General features: G+C 36.9%; 1 long non-coding RNA gene and 1 pseudogene across 2 annotated transcripts in view; one reads left to right on the top strand and one right to left on the bottom strand.

The window, feature by feature from the left end:
- Positions 1 to 13,310, bottom strand: part of LOC108352972 (uncharacterized) — a 40,906-nt gene extending 27,596 nt beyond the window's left edge. For both annotated transcript variants that reach the window (XR_015638556.1, XR_015638555.1), the window contains exons 1-2: positions 13,211 to 13,310; positions 9,688 to 9,785 (exon numbers count right to left, since the gene is read on the bottom strand). This is a non-coding gene — a long non-coding RNA (uncharacterized LOC108352972). The remainder of the gene's footprint in view (positions 1 to 9,687; positions 9,786 to 13,210) is intronic.
- On the top strand, positions 2,324 to 3,070 carry LOC134482071 (poly(rC)-binding protein 2-like; annotated as a pseudogene).
- Positions 13,311 to 23,333: the final 10,023 nt, after the last annotated feature.

Here is a 23,333-nt window from a genome sequence, read left to right as displayed (position 1 = left end):
AAGGGTTTCCCGTTTGCCTAGTGTGGATGTTCAGAATATGCAAATAGTTTTATTAAATGGAAGAAGACCATTTGTTTGAATCGCATGGGTAAAATACAATCTAAAAGTAAAGTTTTCTGAGTTGAATTATCAGCATATTTCAAGCGTGTAATGAAACTGCAAATCCATCTTCATTTATGATTAATACATAAGTTATTTTTTGAATCTTTAAACATTCACATGCTTGGTTATGAACTAAACAGTTGAGTTGCTCCCTTTTAAGTCAAAGATAGTTTTCAGGTAATGCAACAAAAATGAGTCATTAAAATGCAGTTTCATAGAGCACTCCTTTGGATTGAATGATAAGACTTTTCTGAATATAATTTAATTTTTTTTAATTTTACTTTTCATGAAATTAAAATTTTCCTTTGTTGGCATAACTAAGTATAACAAATCAGTTTACAATTTAAAAAAATCTAATTCACAGTTGTGTATACTTTTCTCCTTTTGTTGAAGTGGATTCCTTTTTTATATATTATATATCCTGATTATGAATTCCTCCCTCTACTCCATTCCTTCTAACATCCCCTCCCAAATAGATCCACCTTCTTTCTGTCTCTCATTGGAAAACCAACAGGCTTCTAAGGGATTATAAAAATAATACAATATAAACATTGTATAATATGATAAAACAGAAAGTAACAATGCAGAATAGGATAAAACAAACAAAACCTGTGTGTTCTTCCTTTGTTCTATGGCTTCTTATTCTTCGTTTTCCTCCTCTCCTCCTTCTCTGGACCATGGAATAAAGGAAGAATGTTCAGGAGAGGAAAAGGGAAGAGAAAGGAGAGGAGAGAAGGCACAAGGTACAGAACCACTTGTTGGAGCACATAAGAATGACATCAGAACAATAAACATGAAGTCATTTTTACCAAGAAGGGGTAGTCATTTTTATCAGGAAGGGGTAGTCATTTTTATCAAAGAGGGATAGTCATTTTTATCAAGAAGGTAGTCATTTCATCTTCTACCTCTTGAGATCTGTCATTAGAACTATTTATTTGATAAATTAATTTTATTGTCATTTTTTGTGTTGAATTGTGATCTTTCTGGAATCAAGTCAGGCTCATCATGGAGAATAAACATTTTGATGTGTTTCTTGAATTCTGTTTGTATGCAGGTGTTTGTTCGATTGTTGTTTGTTTTTTGAGATTTTATACCTATGGTCCTGAGAAAGATTCTTCTATTTGTTTTCCTACCTATTTTTGATTGGTTTTCATATAATGCTGGCTTAGCCAACATCATCCTCTAAAAAATATATATGACATATAGAAGATACTAGGAGGAAATGTCCAACCCAAGAATACAAGAAATAAATAATTTCATACCACAAAATTGAGAGATGGAAAACACACACACACACACACACACATACACACACACACACACACACACACACACACATCCTACTACATCAATATTTCATTTAGTATCTCTCAATGTCAATGGATTAAACTTCCCACTCAAGACACAGGATTACAGATTGGATATGAAAATAGGATCCATTATTCTGCTGCCTATAAGAAAAACACTTTAACATAAAGATAGACTATCACAGATTAAATGGCCAGGTAAAGAATTTCCAAGAAAATGAACCCAAGAACCAAGGTGGAGTAGCCATTCTAATATCTAATAAAATAGTCTTTCAACCAAAATTAACCAAAAGAGATAGGGAAGGATTCTTCATATGTGTTAAAGAAAAAAAATTCACAAAGATGACATCTCAATTTGAAATATCTAGACCCCAAATGCATGGCAATGTATTAAAAAATATCAAAAATTCTGATGCAGGATTTCTACTCCATCTTTTGTTGTTGGGTTCCTAGAAGAACACACTCATGGCATTTATATTTACAATATATCCTACATTGCTGTCTACCCTCCATGCTGGTGGGATCTACTTTCCTATCAATAATCCCGAGTAATTACTGTTTATTATGTTCCATCCAGGCTGCTCTTAACTCCAATTGGGAAGCCTGGTGACCTTTCCTTTCTCCTTTCCTGAACATTCTTCCTTTGTTCCATGGTCCAGAGAAGGAGGGAAGGAGAAAAAAAAGAAGAATATGAAGCCATAGAACAAAGGAAGAACACACAGGAGGAAGAAAGGATATCAGCCATGGGAAAAAAGAGAGGAGAGCATAGCTCTGAGGGCTGCCCTATGCAGCTAAGAGTAGCCAAAAGGAAGCATAGTGAGTAAAGATAGCTCAGGGTTCTCGTTAGGATATTAGATTCTAACAGCGTGAAGGAAACTGCCCAGCTATTGTGCTGCTTAACTAAGGCTTATTAAATGTATAAGGGCTGTGTCACTTTGGTTGGACCGACTAATACTATCTTCAAAGCCTTTGCTATGATTATTGACAAACTGGAAGAGAACGTAAGCAGTCTATGACCAACAGCACAGCTGCCACTAGACCCCCATCACCTTAAGGCTGATAGTTCCTGCTAGTCAGTGTGCCTCTCTAATTGGAAAAGGTGATCACAAGGTCAAGGAAATAAGAGAGAGTACAGGGGCTCAGGTCTAGGTAGCAGGGAATACGCTCTCCAACTCAACTAATGGGACAATCACCATTGCTGGCATTCTGCAATCCATCATTGAGTGTGTCAAACAGATCTGCGTGGTCATGTTGGATTCCCCCTGAAGGGTGGGACCATCCCTTACCAACCCAAGTCCTCTAGCTCTCCAGCCATCTTTGCAGGTGGTCCAAACTTCACCATTTGTCAATGCAACAGTCTCCTTTGACCATGACCCGGATTCAGTGGCATTGAATCCAGCTCTCCAGAGGTGAAAAGCTGTTGGGCAGGTTTAGATGCGTCTGCTCAAACTACTTCTCACGAACTCACCATTCCAAATGATTTGATTATCTGCATAATTGGGTGTCAGGGCACCAAAATCAATAAGGTCCGTCAGATTTCTGGGGAGCAGATGAAAATTGCAAACCCAGTGGAAGGATCCACTGATCGTCAGGTTACCATCACTGGATCCGCTGCCAGCATTAGTCTGGCTCAGTATCTAATCAACGTCAGGCTTTCCTAGGAGACAGGTGGCGTTGGGAGCAGTTAGAACAGAGCAGATTCATCCACAATCCTTTTCTGCTCTTCAGCACCACCCATGGTCCAACTGTGTAGTTTCTGAACAGTCAGTGATTCCAGGTCTTAGTTGGTAAATTTTTAGCTTCTACACACTTTATCATCCACTCATGATTTTTTTTAATGAAAGTGTTTTAATTCCTTTCTCTGTTCAGCAGTTACACTGAGATATCCATATTTAGTTTTATAAGCTTCTCCCCCTTTTTTTGTTTTGTTTTTGTTTTGTTTTTCCCTTGGCTCATAAATTTTTGTTGCACATGCAAATGTAAGAGGGGATTATCAGGACATTTAGTTCTGTAATGTCGGGAAGTTTTCAAAAAACATTAAAAGATGGACTGGAGTCTTTTCTTTGTGAATAGAAAAAGAGACAAACAAACAACAAAAACCTCCAAAACACACACACACACACACAAAACAAAAAAAAAAAAAAAAAAAAACAAGAAGAATCTACTTCTCAGCAACTCATGGATCCTTCTCCAAAACTGACCTCATACTCTGTCACACAGAAAGCCTCAATAGACACAAGAAAATTAAGTTAACCCCTTTTTAAAAGTTATTTCACCATTGGTGAAAAGACATTTCAAGCTAGGCTAGATTGTGTTAAGTGCAGATTTGCTGGGAAGCTGATCTACGGTGGGCAAGTTCATTGGCCCCAAAGATGGAGGCCATGGAATTCTCCATGGGAAGGGAGAGAGAAGAGAGAGGGAAGAGAAAGAAAGAGTGAGCACTCAAAGAGCGTGGGTGGGGGAGACCAAAATGTGTAAATTATATCAGGAAGAGCCTCTGGGGGAGGGCTGCCTAGCCCCTGAGCTGGAAAGTTCAGGATCTGGCTCAGGGTGTGGTATGCCAGGAAGGGAGTGAGGGATACATGGAGCACCAGGCCTGGTCCTTAAATGGAGACAAATGGAGTTTGTCATGTCCTCCTCTCAAAACTCGTAACATGCCCAAATTTATGGGACACAAGGAAAACCATGGTAGGAGGAAAGTTCATAGTAGCAAGGGCCTTCATAAAGAAATTGGAGAGTTCTAATACTAGCAACTTTATAGTACTCACAAACACTCTAGAACAAAAAAAGAATCAAATACACCCAGGAGGAATCCAAGAAGACATCAAAAACACCATCTGTCACAACCAAGTAGGTGTCATTCAGAGATGGTTCAACATAGGAAAATCTATCAATATAATGCACCATATAAACAAACTGGGGAAAAGTATGAACAGCTTATTAAGATTCTGAAAAGGCCTTTGACAAAATCTAGTACTTTTTCATGATAAACATCTTGGAGATATATAAGCACACAGCTGAATACAGTCAGAGAGATGCATATCAAATAAACAGCAAACACCAAATTAATTGGAGGAAAAACAAGCAATTCTACTTATATAAGGGACAAGAAATGTGCCTAATGTGCCTAATCCACATTTATGCACTGCAATACTTGAAGCTTTAGGTAGAGCAGTAAGACGACTAAACAGGATCACTGGGAATCAAATGGGAAGAGAAAATGTCAAAAGTATCACAATTCGCAGATGATATGATACTATATATAAGTGACCTAAAACATTCTACTAGAGAACTACAGCTAATAAACACCTTCAGCAACCTGGCTGGATGCAAAATAAGCTTAAACACAGCATTATCCCTCTGGCATACAAATGGGCTGACACTGAAATTAGAGAAAGAACAGACTTGCAATAGTCATAAGTAATATAAAATATCTTGGTGTGACTCTAATCAAGCATGTGAAAGGCCTGTATGACATGAATTTCATGTATTTGAAGAAAGAAACAGAAGATATGAGAGTATGGAAGGAACTCCCATTCTCATGGATCAGTAGAATTAGCACAGTAAAAATAACTATCCTACCAAAATCAATCCAGAGATTCAATAAATTCCCATCAAAATTCTCACACAACCTTGAAAGAATAATACTCAATTTCATATGGAGAAAAGAACATCCCAAGATAGCTTAAAAAATCCCACAAAATAAAAGAACTTCTGCAGCTATCACCATCCTGATTTCAAGCTGTCCTACAAAGCAAAAGTACAATAAACAACATAGTATTATCATAAAAAGACAAGCTGATCATTGGAATTGAATTGAAGATCTAGGAAGTAAAAACATATACCTACAGACACTTAATTTTTGACAAAGAAGTGAAAACCATACAAAGGAAAAAAGAAATCATTTTCAACAAATGTTGCTGGTCTAACTGGATGCCTGCAGGTTAAAGATTGCCAAATAGATCCATATCTGTCACCCTACACAAAACTCAAGTCTAAGGGGCTCGAGGACTCCAAGACAAATCCAGGTTCATTAAACCTGATAGAAGAAAAAGTGGGCAATAGTCTTGAATACCTTGGTATGAGGGGCAAGTTCCTGAACAGAACACCAATAGCAAAGGCACTAAGACCATCGATTAATAAACAGGAGCTAATGAAGCTAAGAAACTTCGGTAAGCAAAAAAACTGTGAACAGACAAAATTACAGTCTACAGAATGATAGCAGATTTGTACCAACCCTATAGTTGACAGAGGACTGATACCAAAAATATATAAAGACTCAAGAAATTAGACATCAACAAACCAAAAACCCAATTTAAAAAGGGTGTGTGTGTGTACAAGTCTAAACAGAGAATTCTAAATAAAAGAATTTCTAATGGCTGGGAAGCATTTAAAGGAATGTTGGACATCCTTAGTCATCAGGAAAATGGAAATGAAAATGACCTGAAATTCTAGCTCAGACTTCTCAGAATGACTATGATCAAAAACCTCAAGTTACAGTACATGTGAGCAACAACTTGGAGTAGAAACATTCCTCCATTGCTGGTGGGAGTGAAAATTGGACAACCACTTGGGAAACCAAATTGGCAGTTCCTCAGAAACCTGGTAGTAGGTCTTTGGATGTGATACCTTGTCAGAGCAGCCATGTCCTACAGCTTATGGAAATAGAAGCACAGACCCACATCACAGCCAAACATTAGGCCGAGCTGGTAGAATGTTGTGGAAAAGAAGTAAGAGAGATTGAAGGAGCCAGAGAGGTCAAGGACTGTCAACAAGGGTGCTGAGGTTACCTGGAAGAGAATGGGGGACAAGAGACGCGAAGAAGGACGCCAAGACAAGAGTCTGATCAAGGTGACAATTTTATTTTTTTCCCACGGCTGAATTTATACCATAACAGGGGTAACAGAGAGAGGGGGAAGTGGGAAACATTTATGCAGGCCTAGGACACAGTATTTGTGTGGTCAGCTGATGTCAACAGGATGTTGGTTTTTCAGAAAGGTTACAGGTCATCACATTGGGCATCTTGACGTCAGATCTATTTCTCAGCAAGGTCAGAGCTTTATCATATCATTTTTCATCCTGACCACCAGATTTGTATTAGTCTTCTGCAGCTGGCTGGGGATTTTCCATGAACCCAGTCATACTTAATTCTAACCATAATAATAACATCAATAATGGAGGGTTTCAAAGGAATCACTCCCAACAAAGGACACCATAAGAAAGCCTACAGAAACAACTAACAGGGCCCATAGGGACTCACAGAAATGGAGCTGTCAATCAGAGAGCATTAATTTTATGGCTCTAGGTTCTCTACACTTATATAACAGATGTACAGCTTGGTGTTCATATGGAAGTCCTAACAGCAGAAGTAGCTGTCCCTGACTCTGTTGCCTGTCTTTGGAGCCCTTTCCTCTAGCTGAGCTGCCTTGAATATCCTCAGTAAGAAATATGCCACCTTGACAGTCCAAGGCAGGCAGGTTGATATCCACAGGGGGCATCTCTTTCTCTGAAGTGAAAGGGAGGTTAGATGGGAGGAGAGAGGTGAAAGGAAGGGCCTAGGAGGAGAGGAGAGATGGAAAGCTGTAATCAAGATGTAAAGTAAATAAATGTTTTAATGAAAAAGAGTATCTAGGTCAATATTAAGATAAATGCTCACTTTGTTTCATGCTCAGGGAAATACCAGTCAAAATTACAATGTAATATCACATATATCAAAATAATGGCTGACGTCAAAAGGATAATAGTAACAACTTCTTACAAATATGTGCAGAAAGAGGATACATACACCTATATCATAAATGAAAGTATTTCTGCACCTATGTTTTATATAAATATTACATTAAAAGAATGTCATCTGAATAGCTAAGTGTATAAACTTTTCTATGGTTATTTATGATAAAATTTATCTGCCCGAGGCAGACCCCACACTCAGGAGGAATTTTCCAATGCCAGTTTGATGCCATTTCCTTTTATAAATCAATTTTTATTGGGTATTTTATTTACATTTCGAATGTTATCTTCACCCCCAAGACCAGTCACTGTTTCACTTCTGCAAAACTCCTATCCCATTCCCCTCCCTCTGCTTCTATGAAGATACTTCCCCACCCACTCACTCCTTCCCACCTCCCTCCCCTGGCATTTCCCTACACTGGGGGTTTCCAGCCTTCACAGGACCAAGGGCCTCTCCTCCCTTAGATGCTTGAAAAGGCCATCTTCTGCTACATGTGCAGCTGTAGCTACCGGTAACGCCATGTGTCCTCTCTGTTTGGTGGTTTAGTCCTTGGGAGCTCTGGGGTGTCTGGCTGGTTGATATTGTTGTTCTTCCAATGAGGTTGCAAACTCCTTCAGCTCCTTCAATCCTTTCTCTAAGCACATGGGGACCCCATGTGCTGCTTGTTTTGTTTGATTTTCAAAACTTAGAAAGAACATGAAGTTGTGGGGGTAGAATGAGTTGTGGGGGAAAGTGATGTGATCAAAATCAAGTTCTCAGGTAGTAAATAAAAAAACCATAAAGGCTCATAGTGTACTACATGTAAAATAAGTGAAATATTAAAGATTATATCTCAAAGACATGGATATTACTGTGAATATTTCTTTACTGATATTTAAAATATGATCTATATCTCCATTTGCGTTCTATTATGTCTATAGTAAACTTATTAGAATTGTTTCCTCCCTACCAAGGCAAAACTACTTACTGTACCTTTACAATTTCACTTACCATGTTCTTGGATCCAAGACAACTAACAAGATATCAAGGTACAGCAATAAAAAGAAGGCTATTAAAACTGCGACAAATACAAGAGCATAGCTCTCTCGATGCAATATAAAACATTTTGTTTCTGTGGCTTGCCTCTTCAGATTTCATGAGCTATGCACATGGTAGAAAAATTCAAACTCTGATTGCACAGAAACTCCTCATTTTGGACAAAGACATATTTCCCAAGATTGTATATGAAAAACATCACAATGGCGGCACAGGATATGCAATATGAGTTTCAAAAGAGCATGTCATTGGTTATGAAATTCCAGGACTTTAGGTTTAGGTGGTTATAGAAAATGATCACACATACATACTTCAGGAGATAGAATTTTAAGGAGGTCCATTTTTCCTTTCATTTTGTCACAGAGACTTTAAGACTTTTACAGTGACAGTGTCAATGAGCATGGAAATTATCTTTATGTTTGGCTTCTCCAGGATTCACCAGAAATAACTGTGAGCCCATTTCACCTTTCAGAGACTACACTTCACTACAGCCTGTGGCGTCAGTCAGGTTTGATTCAAGGAAGGAAGCCTCAGGAAAATAAAAGAATGAAATGAAATCAATGATGAAAGGGATTTCAGACAACGGCATGTCATCTGAGCATACAGGCTGGAATAAAGAGTTAATAAATTTAACCCAATGACATCACAACTGGCTTGCATCCTGAGTCTACAGGGCAGATCATATCATGATTCAGAGCTTAAGCAGTAACTCACCACAGTTAGCAGAAACAGGGTTCTATTTCTATCATCCACCTGGGTATTGAAGACCTCAATTCCATTAAGTCCCACCTCAGAAACCCATTCTTACTGTAAAATCCACTGAAACAGTGATTATTTTAAAGTTACCTTAAACATACAAGAAATATAAATATTTGTAAATATATGTATAGTAACATATAATTCAATTGTTTTATATATATCACAAGTTATAAATATATATATTTATAAAATAAAAATGTTAACATGCAAAAGGTTCCTCTCTAATGCCCCTTTATTATTCTCACAGAGTTGGCAATCATAAAAGATTTGACGTTTTAAGTCTTTACTTTTGTCTGACATCTTAGGAAGTCACTGTACAGTTAAAACACTTCCACTGAAAAGTTAAACCATCCGTAAATTACTTTCTCATCAAATGCTGACAATCTGTAGGGTTTTACATAGTTAGAGGTATCCTTGTGCTTTTAATGTACTTGGCACATTCATTTTGAAATGAAATTGGCTTCTGCTTATGTTAGAATATTTTTAGGCCCCACACCCACACATATATGGCAGCAGGAAGCAAACTTACTGGTTTAACAAAAAAGGAAAAAAAAAGAAAGAAAGAAAACCCAGAGATGTGAAATTGTGAGGCGGTTGATGTGGGGACGTGGGTAGAGTTGAATGAGGAAATGGGAGGTTAGGTATGGCCATGTCTTATTTACATAGTGAGATTCTCCACACTAAATGATTGTCTCAGAAAACAACCCTCTGCAGATAATAATGAAAAGCTCTAAACACGTCATGTGATTTTACCTTGGAAGAATCTCGCGGGCCACACGCAGGCACAGTGACATTCGGCTCGTGGGACTCTGCTCCAGACAGGACTCTGCTCCCAAATAGGTAAGGGTTCCCTATTTGATCACATTGCAAGATGGTCACCAGAATGTCTTTGAAAGTGCGAGGAAACTTACTCAGCATTAAAAGTTTACAGAAGAAAAGACATATTCTTTCTAATTTACTTGGAAGTTTGTACTGCCTGAAGTTATCTAAAAAAAAAGATATATGAATTAAAAAGTGCAGATGTTTGAAAACTAAGTAGATGGCAATAGACTCCCTGTACAGACTAAGCTGCTTGTCTATCTCCACTGGGGTACACAAAATTAAATAAACGCACTGTCAGTGACAGAGGCACGGGAGTGCTGATGAGCGGCAGAGAAGCTCCTTTTGTTTTGCTCGGGAAGGGAATATTTGAAAGGTAGTTTTAAAAATGAATCACTACACTCAGTGAATAAAATTGTATGGTACACAAGTCTAGCCAGAGGCATCAAACTAAGAGCTTGGCATCAAACTCCCTCAGCTATAAAATCATCTTGTTGCTGTTAATAATGTAACAGTTAGGTCCTACCAGGAAATAAATAAACTCAGATTTTATTAAAGAACTTCTGTTTTCCATTATTATTTCTTGTGGAACAATAAAAACATCAGATACACATTGTCATCACAGCGTTAGAAAAAACAATGTTATTTTAAAAAAAAATGTCCATGGGAAGTTTTATAAATTGCAAACAGGAATCTCCTAAAAGCAAAAACAGCAAGTGTTTTCCTGAATCAGTCTGAATGGGGAGATGCTTTCTAAACAGTACTAGATGGGAGATGTTGATAAACACTGCTCATATCCCAAATGTGATCATTCAAATGTTCTATTTAATATTCTTCCAGGCTGAACATTTGCAAGTTGACTGTGCTGCCAGAACATGGCATTCTGATATTTGCTATAAAGCACACATTCATGTGCATATCTTAGTTGTGTTTAAAATATATGAAAACAGTTCATTTCCTTTCTTAAGCCAGCTAAAAACGGAAATGATTTTAGACTTTCTATGTAGATTTTTTTAAAATAGCTTAGAATTTCAGATTGTCTTGGGAAAAAGCTGTTACAAATTGATGACTCACTGTTTTCAATTTGTCTCAAAGTCAGTCGATTAGAGAGTAATTTTCAAGATAACATTGGGGACAGTTTAAAAGCGGGTGCTCTTCCCTATGTCCCCAACACCAATGGGGACTCAGTTAGTTACAGTGGCTTCTATCTTGGACTCTGTGAACTTGAATTTATCTTTGTTTCCTACTTAGTGCTTTTTTCATGTGTTCTCCATCTGACACTGAAGATCACTGTCTAAAACGGAAGTAAACGATAGAATTCAGAATTTAAATCAGACTTTTTTTTTTAAACTGTGATAAAGATCACATGAAACAACTGTGGGCTTTGGAGGACAGCCATGATCAACTTTGTCATTAACTTCTGACTTCCCATAATACCTGCGTTTTCAACAGCTCTTATTTAGTAGCAGATCTGATCTTTGATTGGGTGCCTACCTTCCTGGAGTTGCTCTATTGTTTTATTTCTTTAAGAAAATTCCTCCAGGCACTAGATAATTCTCAAATGACATATTCTAGTAACTTGGATTGCAGTTGCAAAGATAGAGACTGCAAAACCTTGTCATGTGAATATTTTAGTGTTCTCGGCTCTGACTTCCTTCTCTTCAGAATTTTCAATGCAAGTGTATCTATTTTGTTTTTATGTAAGTAAGTCTGCTGCCAATGTAAGAGCTACTTAATGCTTCCTGCACTCTCTTTGCTAAGTCTTTATGCACACAAATACGTATAATAAATATTCTAACACATTGAGCGAAGAAACTATTAAAACCCACCTCTTTTTGCAACAGAGGAGATTTAGAATGTGCACAACTACTAAGATTTGCTAAACAACATTATCAATATTCTTAAAACTAATGCCGTTCAATGAAAGCCCTCTAGAACATGACATCAAAAGAATGTTGTGGGCTTGCTGCATTGAAGGTGCCCTCTGTGTGATGTTGGATGCTGTCCAGGAAGTTTACATGCTGTTGTTGGCAAATGTTGAGATATTTACATGATCACTGATTTTGATAGTGAGATGATACAGAGTAGAGGAGGCACACAAATGTTGTTCTTTGGGCACCCCCTTCCCTGAGAGGAGCAGGGATACTCCCTTCCATTGGCCTCACATCACACAGAAGGGCCTCACATGACGCAGTAGCGGAAAAGCAGTATAGAAAAGATTGAGAAATTCTAAGGATTATTCAGGAATTTTTCAGAGATGACTGGGGTTTCTATTATCTTTGATTCTCTTGTTGAGAGGCTTGGGAACTGGTCTGTCTTCCGTAGGGTTCCTGGTGAGACTTAAGTTAGGACTAGCACAGTCCTCTTATGGCTCATTTTCCTATGTATTGGATACTCTATTTGGCTGTTAATCTCAAGGCAGTATTGTGTTGATAGAATGCTATTTCAAACACATACTTCACTATAAGGGTGCTCTTATTAAACCAGGATAATACATTTTAGAATTTTTCCAAAAAAGTACCACTTCTCACTGTGAGAATAACTATAAAATATGCCAAAAAGAAAAAGAAATACAAAGAACAAGAATGCCATTATCAAGAGTAGTGTGTTGTATGGATTTGTATGTTGTATGGCTTTCAACAGATTTTCTTTTATTTTACTTTTCTGAACTGTGATCAGCTTTTCAATGCAAGTTTTAAAAACAAAACAATTATCAGCCTAAGAATATTAGATTGGTAAAACAGCTTACAAATCATGCTATATATACACAGGCAGGTATAATTAATGTATTTGTTTAAAATGAGCAAGAATATGTTACATGATAAAATAAGAGCTAACAGTTTGACAGTATCTTGAAAAGTTCTCTCATTGCATCAAAATTCTTACAAAATAGCTTTCTTGACAGTGTTTAATCTTATAGAAGTAATATGCTCAGTCATCTTCAAGAATAAATTCCATTTCATAGTATGATAAAAAAATCCACTAAAGTGGCTATCATCACTGGAATCAAGGATTTCAGAACATAATTTGTCTTCGTAGATAGGAATATCAATTCTAGATTATAATGACCTGAATTCTGAAATGCCTTGTTTTATGTTTTAAAAAAAAAGAAATAAGAAACATGCAGTGTATCCTAAGAATCACAGAGGTGAGACTCCTGTCTATAAACTGGTCTCAAGATAGCCAAGATACGCTTTTTGACCTTGAGCAATGTATCATTACCAAACCAAATATGATAAGTTCCTAGTACATAAAGAGTTTGAATCAAATGAATTCTGACAAGTGACCTTCATGACAACTCTGCCCACGTTGCCTTTAAATATTTGGTAATGTGATCAGATCTTTTTCAGTCCTTACATATGGCTCTACAATCTTGACAATACTTCTGTTTTTAGGTTGGATAATTCTCTTGTCATGTGTATGTAAAATGTTTGTAGCATCCCTTTTCTATACTCACTTGAGGCCAGCAGCAGCGTTAATCAGAATGCATCGTTGGAGGCAAAGTCTCCCTTATTTCAAATCCAGTGCTGTGAAAGGAAAGGAACTCTGGTGGTATTATGCAGTCACAAGACTCCCTTTCCAAAAATCTCAGAGGAACCCAATTATGTCAGATGGAATCCTAAGCCAACTCCACATTCCTTAACATCTGGAAAAGCATTTTAGAAAATACCATTGCAAACCTACATGGTTTGTATATAAGCCTACAACCCTTCTATGGTGGAATCTTTCACTTCTCTAGACACCGAGCTCTTTCAATTCATTTTCGTTTTTTTTTTTTTTTTTTTTTTGTTTAAAATGTCCGGTCACTATGTAAACCTCAAAATAGAATTCAGTCCATGTTGATCCTCACAGAGTGCAACAATATATTATTCATTAAAAAATCTGTCTTTGCCTCTGTGTCTAGAATCAGGGTTTGTTTTATTTGGTCCCTCACTCACTTCGTAGCTGTAGTTTTTTTTTTTTTTTTTTTTGGTTCTTTTTTTCGGAGCTGGGGATCGAACCCAGGGCCCTGAGCCGTAGCTGTAGTTTTTGAGATAGAATCTACCACTGATTCTGACTGAAACTCAACTGTTGAGCTACCCTGGCTGTCTAGCAAGCTCAGGAAGTCCTCTTGTCTCTGCTATCAAAGCCCTGGGGTTTCAGTCTGTGTGGCTACCCCTTTCCTTTTATGTGCACATAGTATTTCGAAATCAGCTCCTCCTGCTTGCACACCAGGCACTGTATTGACAGTCTATTCTCCAATCCCGTGCCAAGAGTATTACCTGATTTCTTGATTTCTTCCTTTTTGGTCTTCATAATGAATTGCCAAAATATTTTTCAGAGGGTCTATATTTTCATTTCACATTTCCTGGATATATATGCAGTTTATAAACCGACATATTTAGAATTAAGGATAGATTGAGTTTTGTTATGGTTTAGTAATGAGTGAGGCAACATTAACAATATAGTTATAAGGTATCATGGGGAATAATTTGATTGTCACTTTTCTTTGAACCAGGTCATCACTCAGTGCTCACTGGAGAAGTTAGTAGTAGATTAAAATTAACAATGAGATGCACAACAAGGCAATATGCAGAGAATGATTGAGTGGGGAGCTTTCAAAGTCCTCCACTCAAGGCTCATGAAGATAAAGACTGTAACAGTCAGAGGTGGGAGATGATTCCTAGTATGTAGTTTCTTCCAGACATAGCAAGACTTATACATACTTAAACTTGGAGAGACCATGCTAGGATGCACCAGACCTGCACAAATGCAACTAGACAAAAAAAATAAATAAATCCACAGCTTCAGGCAAGAAGCAATGGCCATTGATACTCCTTGGGAAAGAGAATTTTTTTTTTGGTCGAATGTTACTAAGTATATCAACCACACTCCAGGGCAGGCTGCATGCAGGGAATAGTTAGTAACACAAAACAGACTCCATATCTTTTGCTAGATTTGTGTTTTATTTTTGCCATTTCTTCCATTGGTGATCTTTTTTCCTTTATCTCATTTCTTTTTGTTTTGACTTTCATTCATTATTTGAGACATAGAATGAGAGAATACGGAGTTGGGGAAGAACAGGGTGAACTTCCAGGAAGAGAAATAATAGGATCCAACTACATATAATGTTTAAATAAAATAAAATTAATTAAAAACAATACATTTGAATAATATCTCAAAGATAGATAACCATTTCAACACATTATTATTATTACTATTGTTATTGTTATTGTAAAAGTATATCCTTAATATTATAAGATGTTATTATTCCTTACGTACAAAGAATGACAAAATTGCAGAATTCTATCGTGCAGAATAAAATATTCACGTTTTGAAATGCTTATAAGGAAAGGTCAGAACCTCAGAGCCTTACCAGTTAGATAAGGGCTCACTAATACTAGTGCAAATGTGAGTGCTTGACTAGGGGAGCTACAGAGCTGTGTAAGCAGCACTGACTGATGCAGTCCTTGATAATTATTCCTTCCCCACTGTAGAATGTTCTCCCTAGAGTCAAAATGGATTGAATAATCTGCAGTCTAGCCACTCTTTTGATACTTCTTTCCTACTATTGCTCCCTTCCAGTCTCTTCTTAATACCTCACGGCGTTCCTCAACCCTGAAATGCCAAACTATTGCTGAATATTGCCATATATTTTTGACTTACTCTTTTCTGTGCATAACAAAAGACTCTTTGCTTTCATGCTTTAGCATATAGGAGATATATGTGTATCTGTTTGTAGAAGTTAGGTCTGGTTCCTCCTCTCAGCTCCATTCTCCTAGAAATATAACTCAGACTCAAATTATACTTACAAATAATGTGGGCACATAGCTAAGCTTTTCTCTTCTGCCATGTTGCGGCTTGCCTGTGCTCATCACATCTTCCAGGGCAAAGCTTGCATGCCTGGTTCTATCCCTGAATTCCTTCTGCCTCCAGGATACCTGACCTTCTATTCTACCCTTTCCTACAGTCCATATTTTTAATGGTCTGGTGATATATCCATACAATATACACCATATTCTCTCTATATGTGCTTATATTTAAAGTGTATTAAATATGCATCCCTATTTGTACAAAAATATATATGAATGGGTTCAAAGTTTTTGATAATCATTTAAAAATGTAATAATTTTACATGTATAAATTTGATGTTTCAATATAAATTTGATATTTCAATATAAACCTCAAGTACACGTATTGTATCTCTGTGTTGGTAATAATTAAATTATTCTTTTTGTCTTCATAACATGTTGCCAATAAATAAAGCCAGCTGAGACACACCAGGGACTGACTAGTGTTTAGTCCTACTAAATAATTTAAAAAGTGTATTACTTCTTTAACTATTGAAATAATCAAATATTTCCATGTACATAGCAATTAAATTTCTTTTTCTGCTAGGAGACAGTTTTTCTTTGGATGCATTGTGCCACTAATTCAAGGCAATTCTCCTGCTTCAGCTTCCGGTGTAATGAGATTATCCCTCATGTCTAGCTCTAAAAAGAAGGTGATTATGAATAAGGAAACTTTCCTCCTACTTTAAGAACTAATATTTAGGCATTGATTCTCAATGTATTATGCTGAACAATTTGGAAAGCTTTGTTTTTTTCCATGGCCTCCCCCATCCAAACAGCTAAACTTAAACACATGCTTTATGATTGCTAAAAGGAATCTAAAAGGCTGCTTTATTACATATCCTAAAAAGATATGTAACTGTGGGATGCATATATATATATGTATATATAATATATATATCCTTTGATACAGATTTGTGTTATTTATGTAAAATAAATCTAGTAATGATAGCAACCTAGTGAGAGAATTCTTGACCAGATGGCTTCTGAATCTTTACACATAATGGAGATGATGCTGTGATTTTTGTTTGTTTTGTCATTGTAGGTAAATGTTTGGCTACATGTGTGTCTGTAGAACATAAGAAGCAGAAGAAGGCACAGAATCCCATGGAACTGGATGCACAACTGTTCGTGGGCCACCATGTGCTCTTGGAAGTGAACTTGTGTTTTCAGGAAGGGCAGTCTATTCTTTTTTTTTTTTTATTAACTTGAGTATTTCTTATATACATTTCAAGTGTTATTCCCTTTCCCGGTTTCCTACTGAGCCATTTCCTCGCACCTTACTGCTTTGTTCCTTAATGGATATACTGAGCTTGTGTTTGTATTTTCACTGCCATAAGTCACTGGCTACCCACTGTATACATACAATTACTCATCTGTATTAAAAAACCAGTTGGTAAGCTAGTCAAGAAAGAACACATATGGTATGCACTCACTGATAAGTGGATATTAGCCCAAAAGCTTGGAATAACTAAGAAAAAATTCACAGATTGTATGAAGCTCAAGAAGAAGAAAGACCAATATGTGGATGCTTTATTCCTTCTTAGAAGGGAGAAAAACATATGCATGGGAGGAAATACAGGGACAAAAAGTGGAGCAGGGATGGAAGAAAAGGTCATCCAGAGACTGTCCCACCTGGGGATCCATCCCATAAGCAGCCACCAAACTCAGTCACTATTGCTGATGCCAAGAAGTGCTTGCTGAGAGGATCCAGATATGGGTGTCTCTTGAGAGGCTGTGCCAGAGCCCTACTGATACAGATGAGGATACTTGCAATTAACCATTGGACTAAACAATGGAGGAGTTAGAGAAAAGACTGAGAGAGCTGAAGTGGTTTTCAACACCATAGGAAAAACAACAACAACCAACCAGACCCCACCAGGGCTCCCAGGTACTAAACCACCAACCAATGAGTACACATGGAGGGACACATGGCTCCAGCCACATGTGTAGCAGAGGATAGCATTGTCCAGCATCAATATGAGCAAAAACCCTTGGTCACTTCCCTAGTATATGTTAATGCCAGGGCATTGAGGTTGGAGTAGGTGGGTGGGAGTTGGAGCATCCTCATAGAAACAGGGAGAGGGGTAAGGGGGTTTGGGAGAAGGAGGAAAGGGGATTACATTTGAAATGTAAATACATAAAATGTCCAAGAAAAATAAAATGGAATAAAATAATAAAAGACCAGTTTGGATTTTGATAATGTACCAGTATGCCTTATACCATTTTCAGCAAATACATTTTACGTATTCCTGATTGAGTAGTGTATGAGTGTGAAGAAGTCCATTAAGAATACACGCCTGGCTCTGTGTTCCTTCGTGCTGTATGGAGAGAGCGCTCATCTTGTCAGACATTGAGGGTAAGCACTTTGCCCACTAAGTCATCACAGTGGCACCGACTGTAATGCTTACACGGGCCAATGACTTCATAGAGTGTGTAACTAATAGTCTTTCAGCGAATGCACCTAAAATATAGCATTTTCCCCTTAATTGGAGTCATTAGCCTTCATTGAAAATGGATAAGATATGAAAAAAATATTGAGGAGGAGATGACATGGTAAGGGGTAAGTTCACTGCTCACTCTATCGCCCCAGCTGCACTGCACGGTGTGACTCTCGAGTGACTTCTTGGATTCTTGATGTTAAGTCTTTCTGTCACTGCTTCTTTCATTTCCTTCATAGAAGTGACATTTCTATGCAATATGATATAGCAAAGTGAAGCAAAACCACTTAATTTAACGATTTTTTAAATCTGAGTCATAGTATCACAAACAGAATTATTTTCAGAATCACTGCCCTGTTTCTGAAGCCTATGACGCTGGCCGCTAGCATCCACCAACAGCAACTGTGAACAACATTGACAAAATGCAAGTGGTCTTCATTGCCAGGAAGGAGTTGGACCGCCATTTCTCCTGTTGAGAGGAAATTAACTCTCTTTCCGTTATCTCTGTGACAAGTTCTTTTGGGCTGAGACTTGCCTGCAGTTGGATGGAAGTGAAAGCAGTAAATAGAAACAAGCCATACTCAAGGAGTCAGCTTGAGTAAATGGTACGTTAGCACATGCTTGTTCTTGTTAATCGTAAAGAAACAGATGTATTCATTTGATGGGTCTGTGAGTGCATGTGTAAGTGTGTGTGTGTGTGTGTGTGTGTGTGTGTGTGTAGGTATGTGGGTGTGTGTATGAGAGAGAGGAGGGTATGTGGGTGTGGGTGTGCATGATGTATATGTGTATGTGAGTGTGTGTGTGTATGCTTATATGAATATGTGAGTGTATATGTGTGAATGTGTGTGTATGTGTATGAGTATGTGTATGTGCGTACATAAGGTTATATGTTAATACGTGTATATGTGTATGTAAGTATGTGTGTGTGTGTGTGTGTGTGTGTGTGTGTGTGTTGGAAGAATGGACTCATGCATACAATAACACCTTTATGGAAATCATGAAATAACTCCTTGAGTCAGTCTTTTCCTTCCACAACATTGGTCCTGTGCATCAAACTCAAATCCCCAGATCTGGTGGCAAAGTAATTTGAAGCCCGCACTACCTTGTTGACCCATGAATACCTATTCTTAAGCACTTAAAAGTTTGAGCATTTGAATATCTATTATATTACATAGCAAATCATATATTACTATATATTCATGTTTATACTATTATATACAAGTTTCATAAATATGTATATGTAATTCAAGGCTAAAGCTGAAAAGATAACCTTTTGAAGCATCGTGAGGCATACATTCTACATAATAAGCGCCAATGAAATAGTTTTAAAAAGAAGTTAGCAAATTTGCTTTTTATGAAATTACTCCTAAATTAGAAAAATCACTGGAAATCAGGCTGGGGAAATGGCATGTCTTCAGTGTCAAGGGAAGAATAAGTTGGAAAGAGCCTTTGATAGCTAGTTAAGACATTATTTATCACTGCAATAGGAGATAATTAATAAGGAAGAGTAATTTCTGAATTTCTCTCTTTGAGAGCAATTACAAGAGCCATTATCTTCCTAGGAATTTTACTAGGAATTTCCTGTTACTGGGCCATTGTGAAAATGTAACAAATGACTCAGGAAAAAAATATGTTTTTCTTCCATCACTGTGTAAACGGGGAATGCTGACAACAGAGGACTGTGGGCCCAACACAACTGTGTGCCTAATTGTGTCCTGTAACTGTCAGTAAGTTGCCGTGTAGCATGAAATATTCCTTTATCTTGTTTCCCAACAATATAGGAGATTTTGGAAGCATGTGTTTATGAATATTAAGCCTTCATGTAATTAAAAAATCATTTCCCAAGCACTAATTAAAGCCATCTATTATGGCTTCTTGTCTCTTTTATATCTGCCTTACAGGACAGTGGATACAAAGGGAAATGACTTAAGTAAAGTGGAGCACAAGGGAAGCTGTCATCCGGAAAAATAAAATAAGACATCATTTTTCAAATGCCGTTGGTTGTGGATCATGGGGGCACATCCGCAAGAGGCTCCGGGCCAAGGTGGCATAATGACAAACTTAGAGATGTGCTCTTGGTTTCTGTTTTGCAGCAGAACTTGCTAGTTGCCTTTGGGATGAAAATAGCTAATAAAACCCAACCAGGGAAAGTCAGTGGCACTATCTAAAAAGATATTTCATTATGTAACAACCTATTTAGTATTTCTTCATCTGTTTTCAAGGGATAGTAGGCTAAAAATCAACGGTAAAAGCATATACAGTCCTGCAAACAATCTGATTCTTCTTCACTCTTTGACCTTACTATGGCAGGTGTTTGGATAAAACTGACCTCGTAACCAAGTACAAATCTACTAAATTAAAATGAGTGACATAACTGTTAGCATAGAGGAGAGGAATGTACGGAAAACCAGCAGAGGTAGAAAAACTACTTATGTGTGTTTGGGATTTGTCGTGAAGTTATTTATAAATAAACTCACCCCCAAAGAGCTATGAAATATTGACAGCAATATCCTTTCAGATTATGCTGCCATTATCTCTGGGAACATATTTTGATATCCTTATTCATTATTATGATAGTGTCATATTTGATCACAGTGGAGTATAGGTATAGGATTCTGAATTTCATCAGAATGCTGATTTGGTTTGAAGCATTTGTGACATAATTCTTCTACCCTGTGGGGCAATTTGATGTTATCTCTGAACAGATTAAACATCAATTTGATTGTTCATGATACATGAAATAAGCTTGTATTTGTTGATTGTCACTGTTAGATGTTTTAGGACCTTGACGTGTGTTTTCAAAGCATCAGGCTAGCAAAACAGAATTGTATTTCAGCCACCCGGATCCTATTCAGAAAAATAAACATCTGGAGAAGTTTCTCCTGTCAAAGAGCTCAGTAGCTTACCTTGCTTGGTATCATGCAATTAGATGATGCATTAAATATCAGATGCCCAGGTAGTTTTAGTTTAATATAAAATAATAGGATAATAGTTAAACATGACACTTTATTCCCAATCATGTCAAAGATTCCACTGGGCATATCTACATCAGCACGGACTGAGTTATTTTAAAGAAGATATTGAAAGGTGTACAAATCTTCAGCACAGCAAGGTCTTTCTCAAACAAAGTTGCCCAGGTAATCAGCACAGCGGCGAAAAGCATCGTACACTTCTTTAAGCCTAGTAACAGTCCTGAAGACCTGACCATCACAACTCTGAACTAACTCTGTCTAAAAGCATTTGCTCATCTGGTAGATAGTACTGTAGAGATCATCTCAACATTATTTTATCTGAATTCTTTCTGGCAACATTATATGGATGCAACTGAATTAACCATTTTTCCTGCATGTAGCTTCTTCCTCTTTTGTTTAATTTAACGTTATATGGTTTCTTCATCATAAGATATGTGACGACCAGTGTCCTAAAGCGTTGACTCTACCTCAGCCTACAGAAGTGATGAATACTCTTTCTATAAACCTGCAGGGCCTTTGCAACGCGTTATTGTTTGCTTGACTGAAAGATACTAAAGCATAGAGCAGCTAAATTCCAGAGAGAACACCATATAATTTATGTTGTGCAGGAGTTTCTCAAAACAGTTGTTTCAGTAAAAATAGTGCCACCATTCATCACATGTATAAATTAGTATAGTAGTTTACCTAATGTAGGTTACTACACTGATCTGCTTTCTGATCAGAATTTAAACTCAACTGCCTTTCTGCCTAGTAACAGTTATGCCGTATTTCTCATGTTTTAAGGCACTGGCATTCATATTTTTGTTGAGTGTTATTACATTGCTCACTTACTGAATAGCTCCAACTTCTTGGTTTTCTTTTCTTTCCTCTCTCTTTTTTTCACAATTACATGCACGTATTAGGACCCAATATCCTATTTTAAAATAGATTTTAACAATTCATAAGTTCAGAAGGCACTTTTGAAAGAATTATCACTCCTGACATAGGACATGCTAACAACAGATTCTGTGGCCATAGAATGTGTACTTAATCAATTTTCAATACTTTATTTCTTTTTAGAATGTCCAAATAGTTTAAGTTACATCTATACATTTTATATAATTATAATTATACATTGTTATTGTATTATAAATGACTTCAATTTATAACTTTATTTTTGTCATTTGTTAATGGAATATTAAAGTACCTCTAAACCTACATTTTATTTCACACTTGGGAAGTAAATCATTATAATGGACATTTTGTAAATATTTTTATATTGTTATTTACAAAATCACATGTCTGTAAAATATAGCTATTTCACATCTCTTCTCTGGTTTTCCATTATATTTATTATCGTATTACTGACTTAAATATAAGTAAGCATCTTGAATAGCATTTATAGAAGTGAGCATTGTTATTTTCCTCCTGGTCTTGGTAAGATGTAGTTCACCAGTTTATGAGCTAAACAGTGACAGATTTTGGGCACTTAGATCACAAAACACAATTCTAAGACATCCCCCATTTTTAACCAACATTTGAATGTACTTTCTTCTACATCTTTTATCAAGTACATGTTTTAATCTTAGTTTTATGACGTTAATTTCTATTTAACCTTGGTCTTATCCTTACTTGCTACTATGCAAATATGCTTCTTCACCATGTATTTTATTATTAACAAAAATCTTAGTTTTATAATTAGTTTTTATAAAAATTTTTTGATGCCCACATTATTGCTATTTTCTATGGCTGGGTTCAGTTTTCCACCATAATGGTTGGGAAACTGAAGTAACTGAGAATGAGGTCTACATTTACCTGTCTTATATTTACCTGATAGCCTTGTCAGATTTGGAAACAATAATTTACTGACTATGTGAAATTCACCAAGAAAGAGATGTTGAAGGCTGCCAGCATGTGTTGCTGAAAGATATGTGGATTGTATAAGAAAATAGAACTTTCACCAAAAACAAGCAATAATCTGACCAAGAATTGAACCCCCCACCTACTACCAAATGCAGAAAGGCAGATTGTAAGAAGGAAAATTGTGTTCTCTGGTGATGTATTAGGAAGCTAAGCATCACCCTTTGTAGCAGTCTTCCTCATGCTCATGACTTAATTATAAACCAGTGAATTCCTTGGTGCTGGTCTTTGTTTTAATTTTGAGCCAATCTCCATTAGCCAGAAGCATACAAACATCTGGATCCTAAGGGTAAACCACATATGGCTTCTTCATGATGATGATACCAGATGACACCATCAAGGACATAGTCTCTTTCTAAAATTATGAATTTACTTCATGTGTGCTGTCTTTGTCTTCCTGACAAAATTTACCCATATTCTTAGAATAATGGCTTGTT

Source organism: Rattus norvegicus, chromosome 15 (genome assembly GCF_021556685.1).
Source record: "Rattus norvegicus strain SHRSP/BbbUtx chromosome 15, alternate assembly SHRSP_T2T, whole genome shotgun sequence".
Taxonomy (NCBI): domain Eukaryota; kingdom Metazoa; phylum Chordata; class Mammalia; order Rodentia; family Muridae; genus Rattus; species Rattus norvegicus.
The sequence above is the reverse complement of the archived record's forward strand: the minus strand, read 5'-3'. Positions and strand labels throughout refer to the sequence as shown.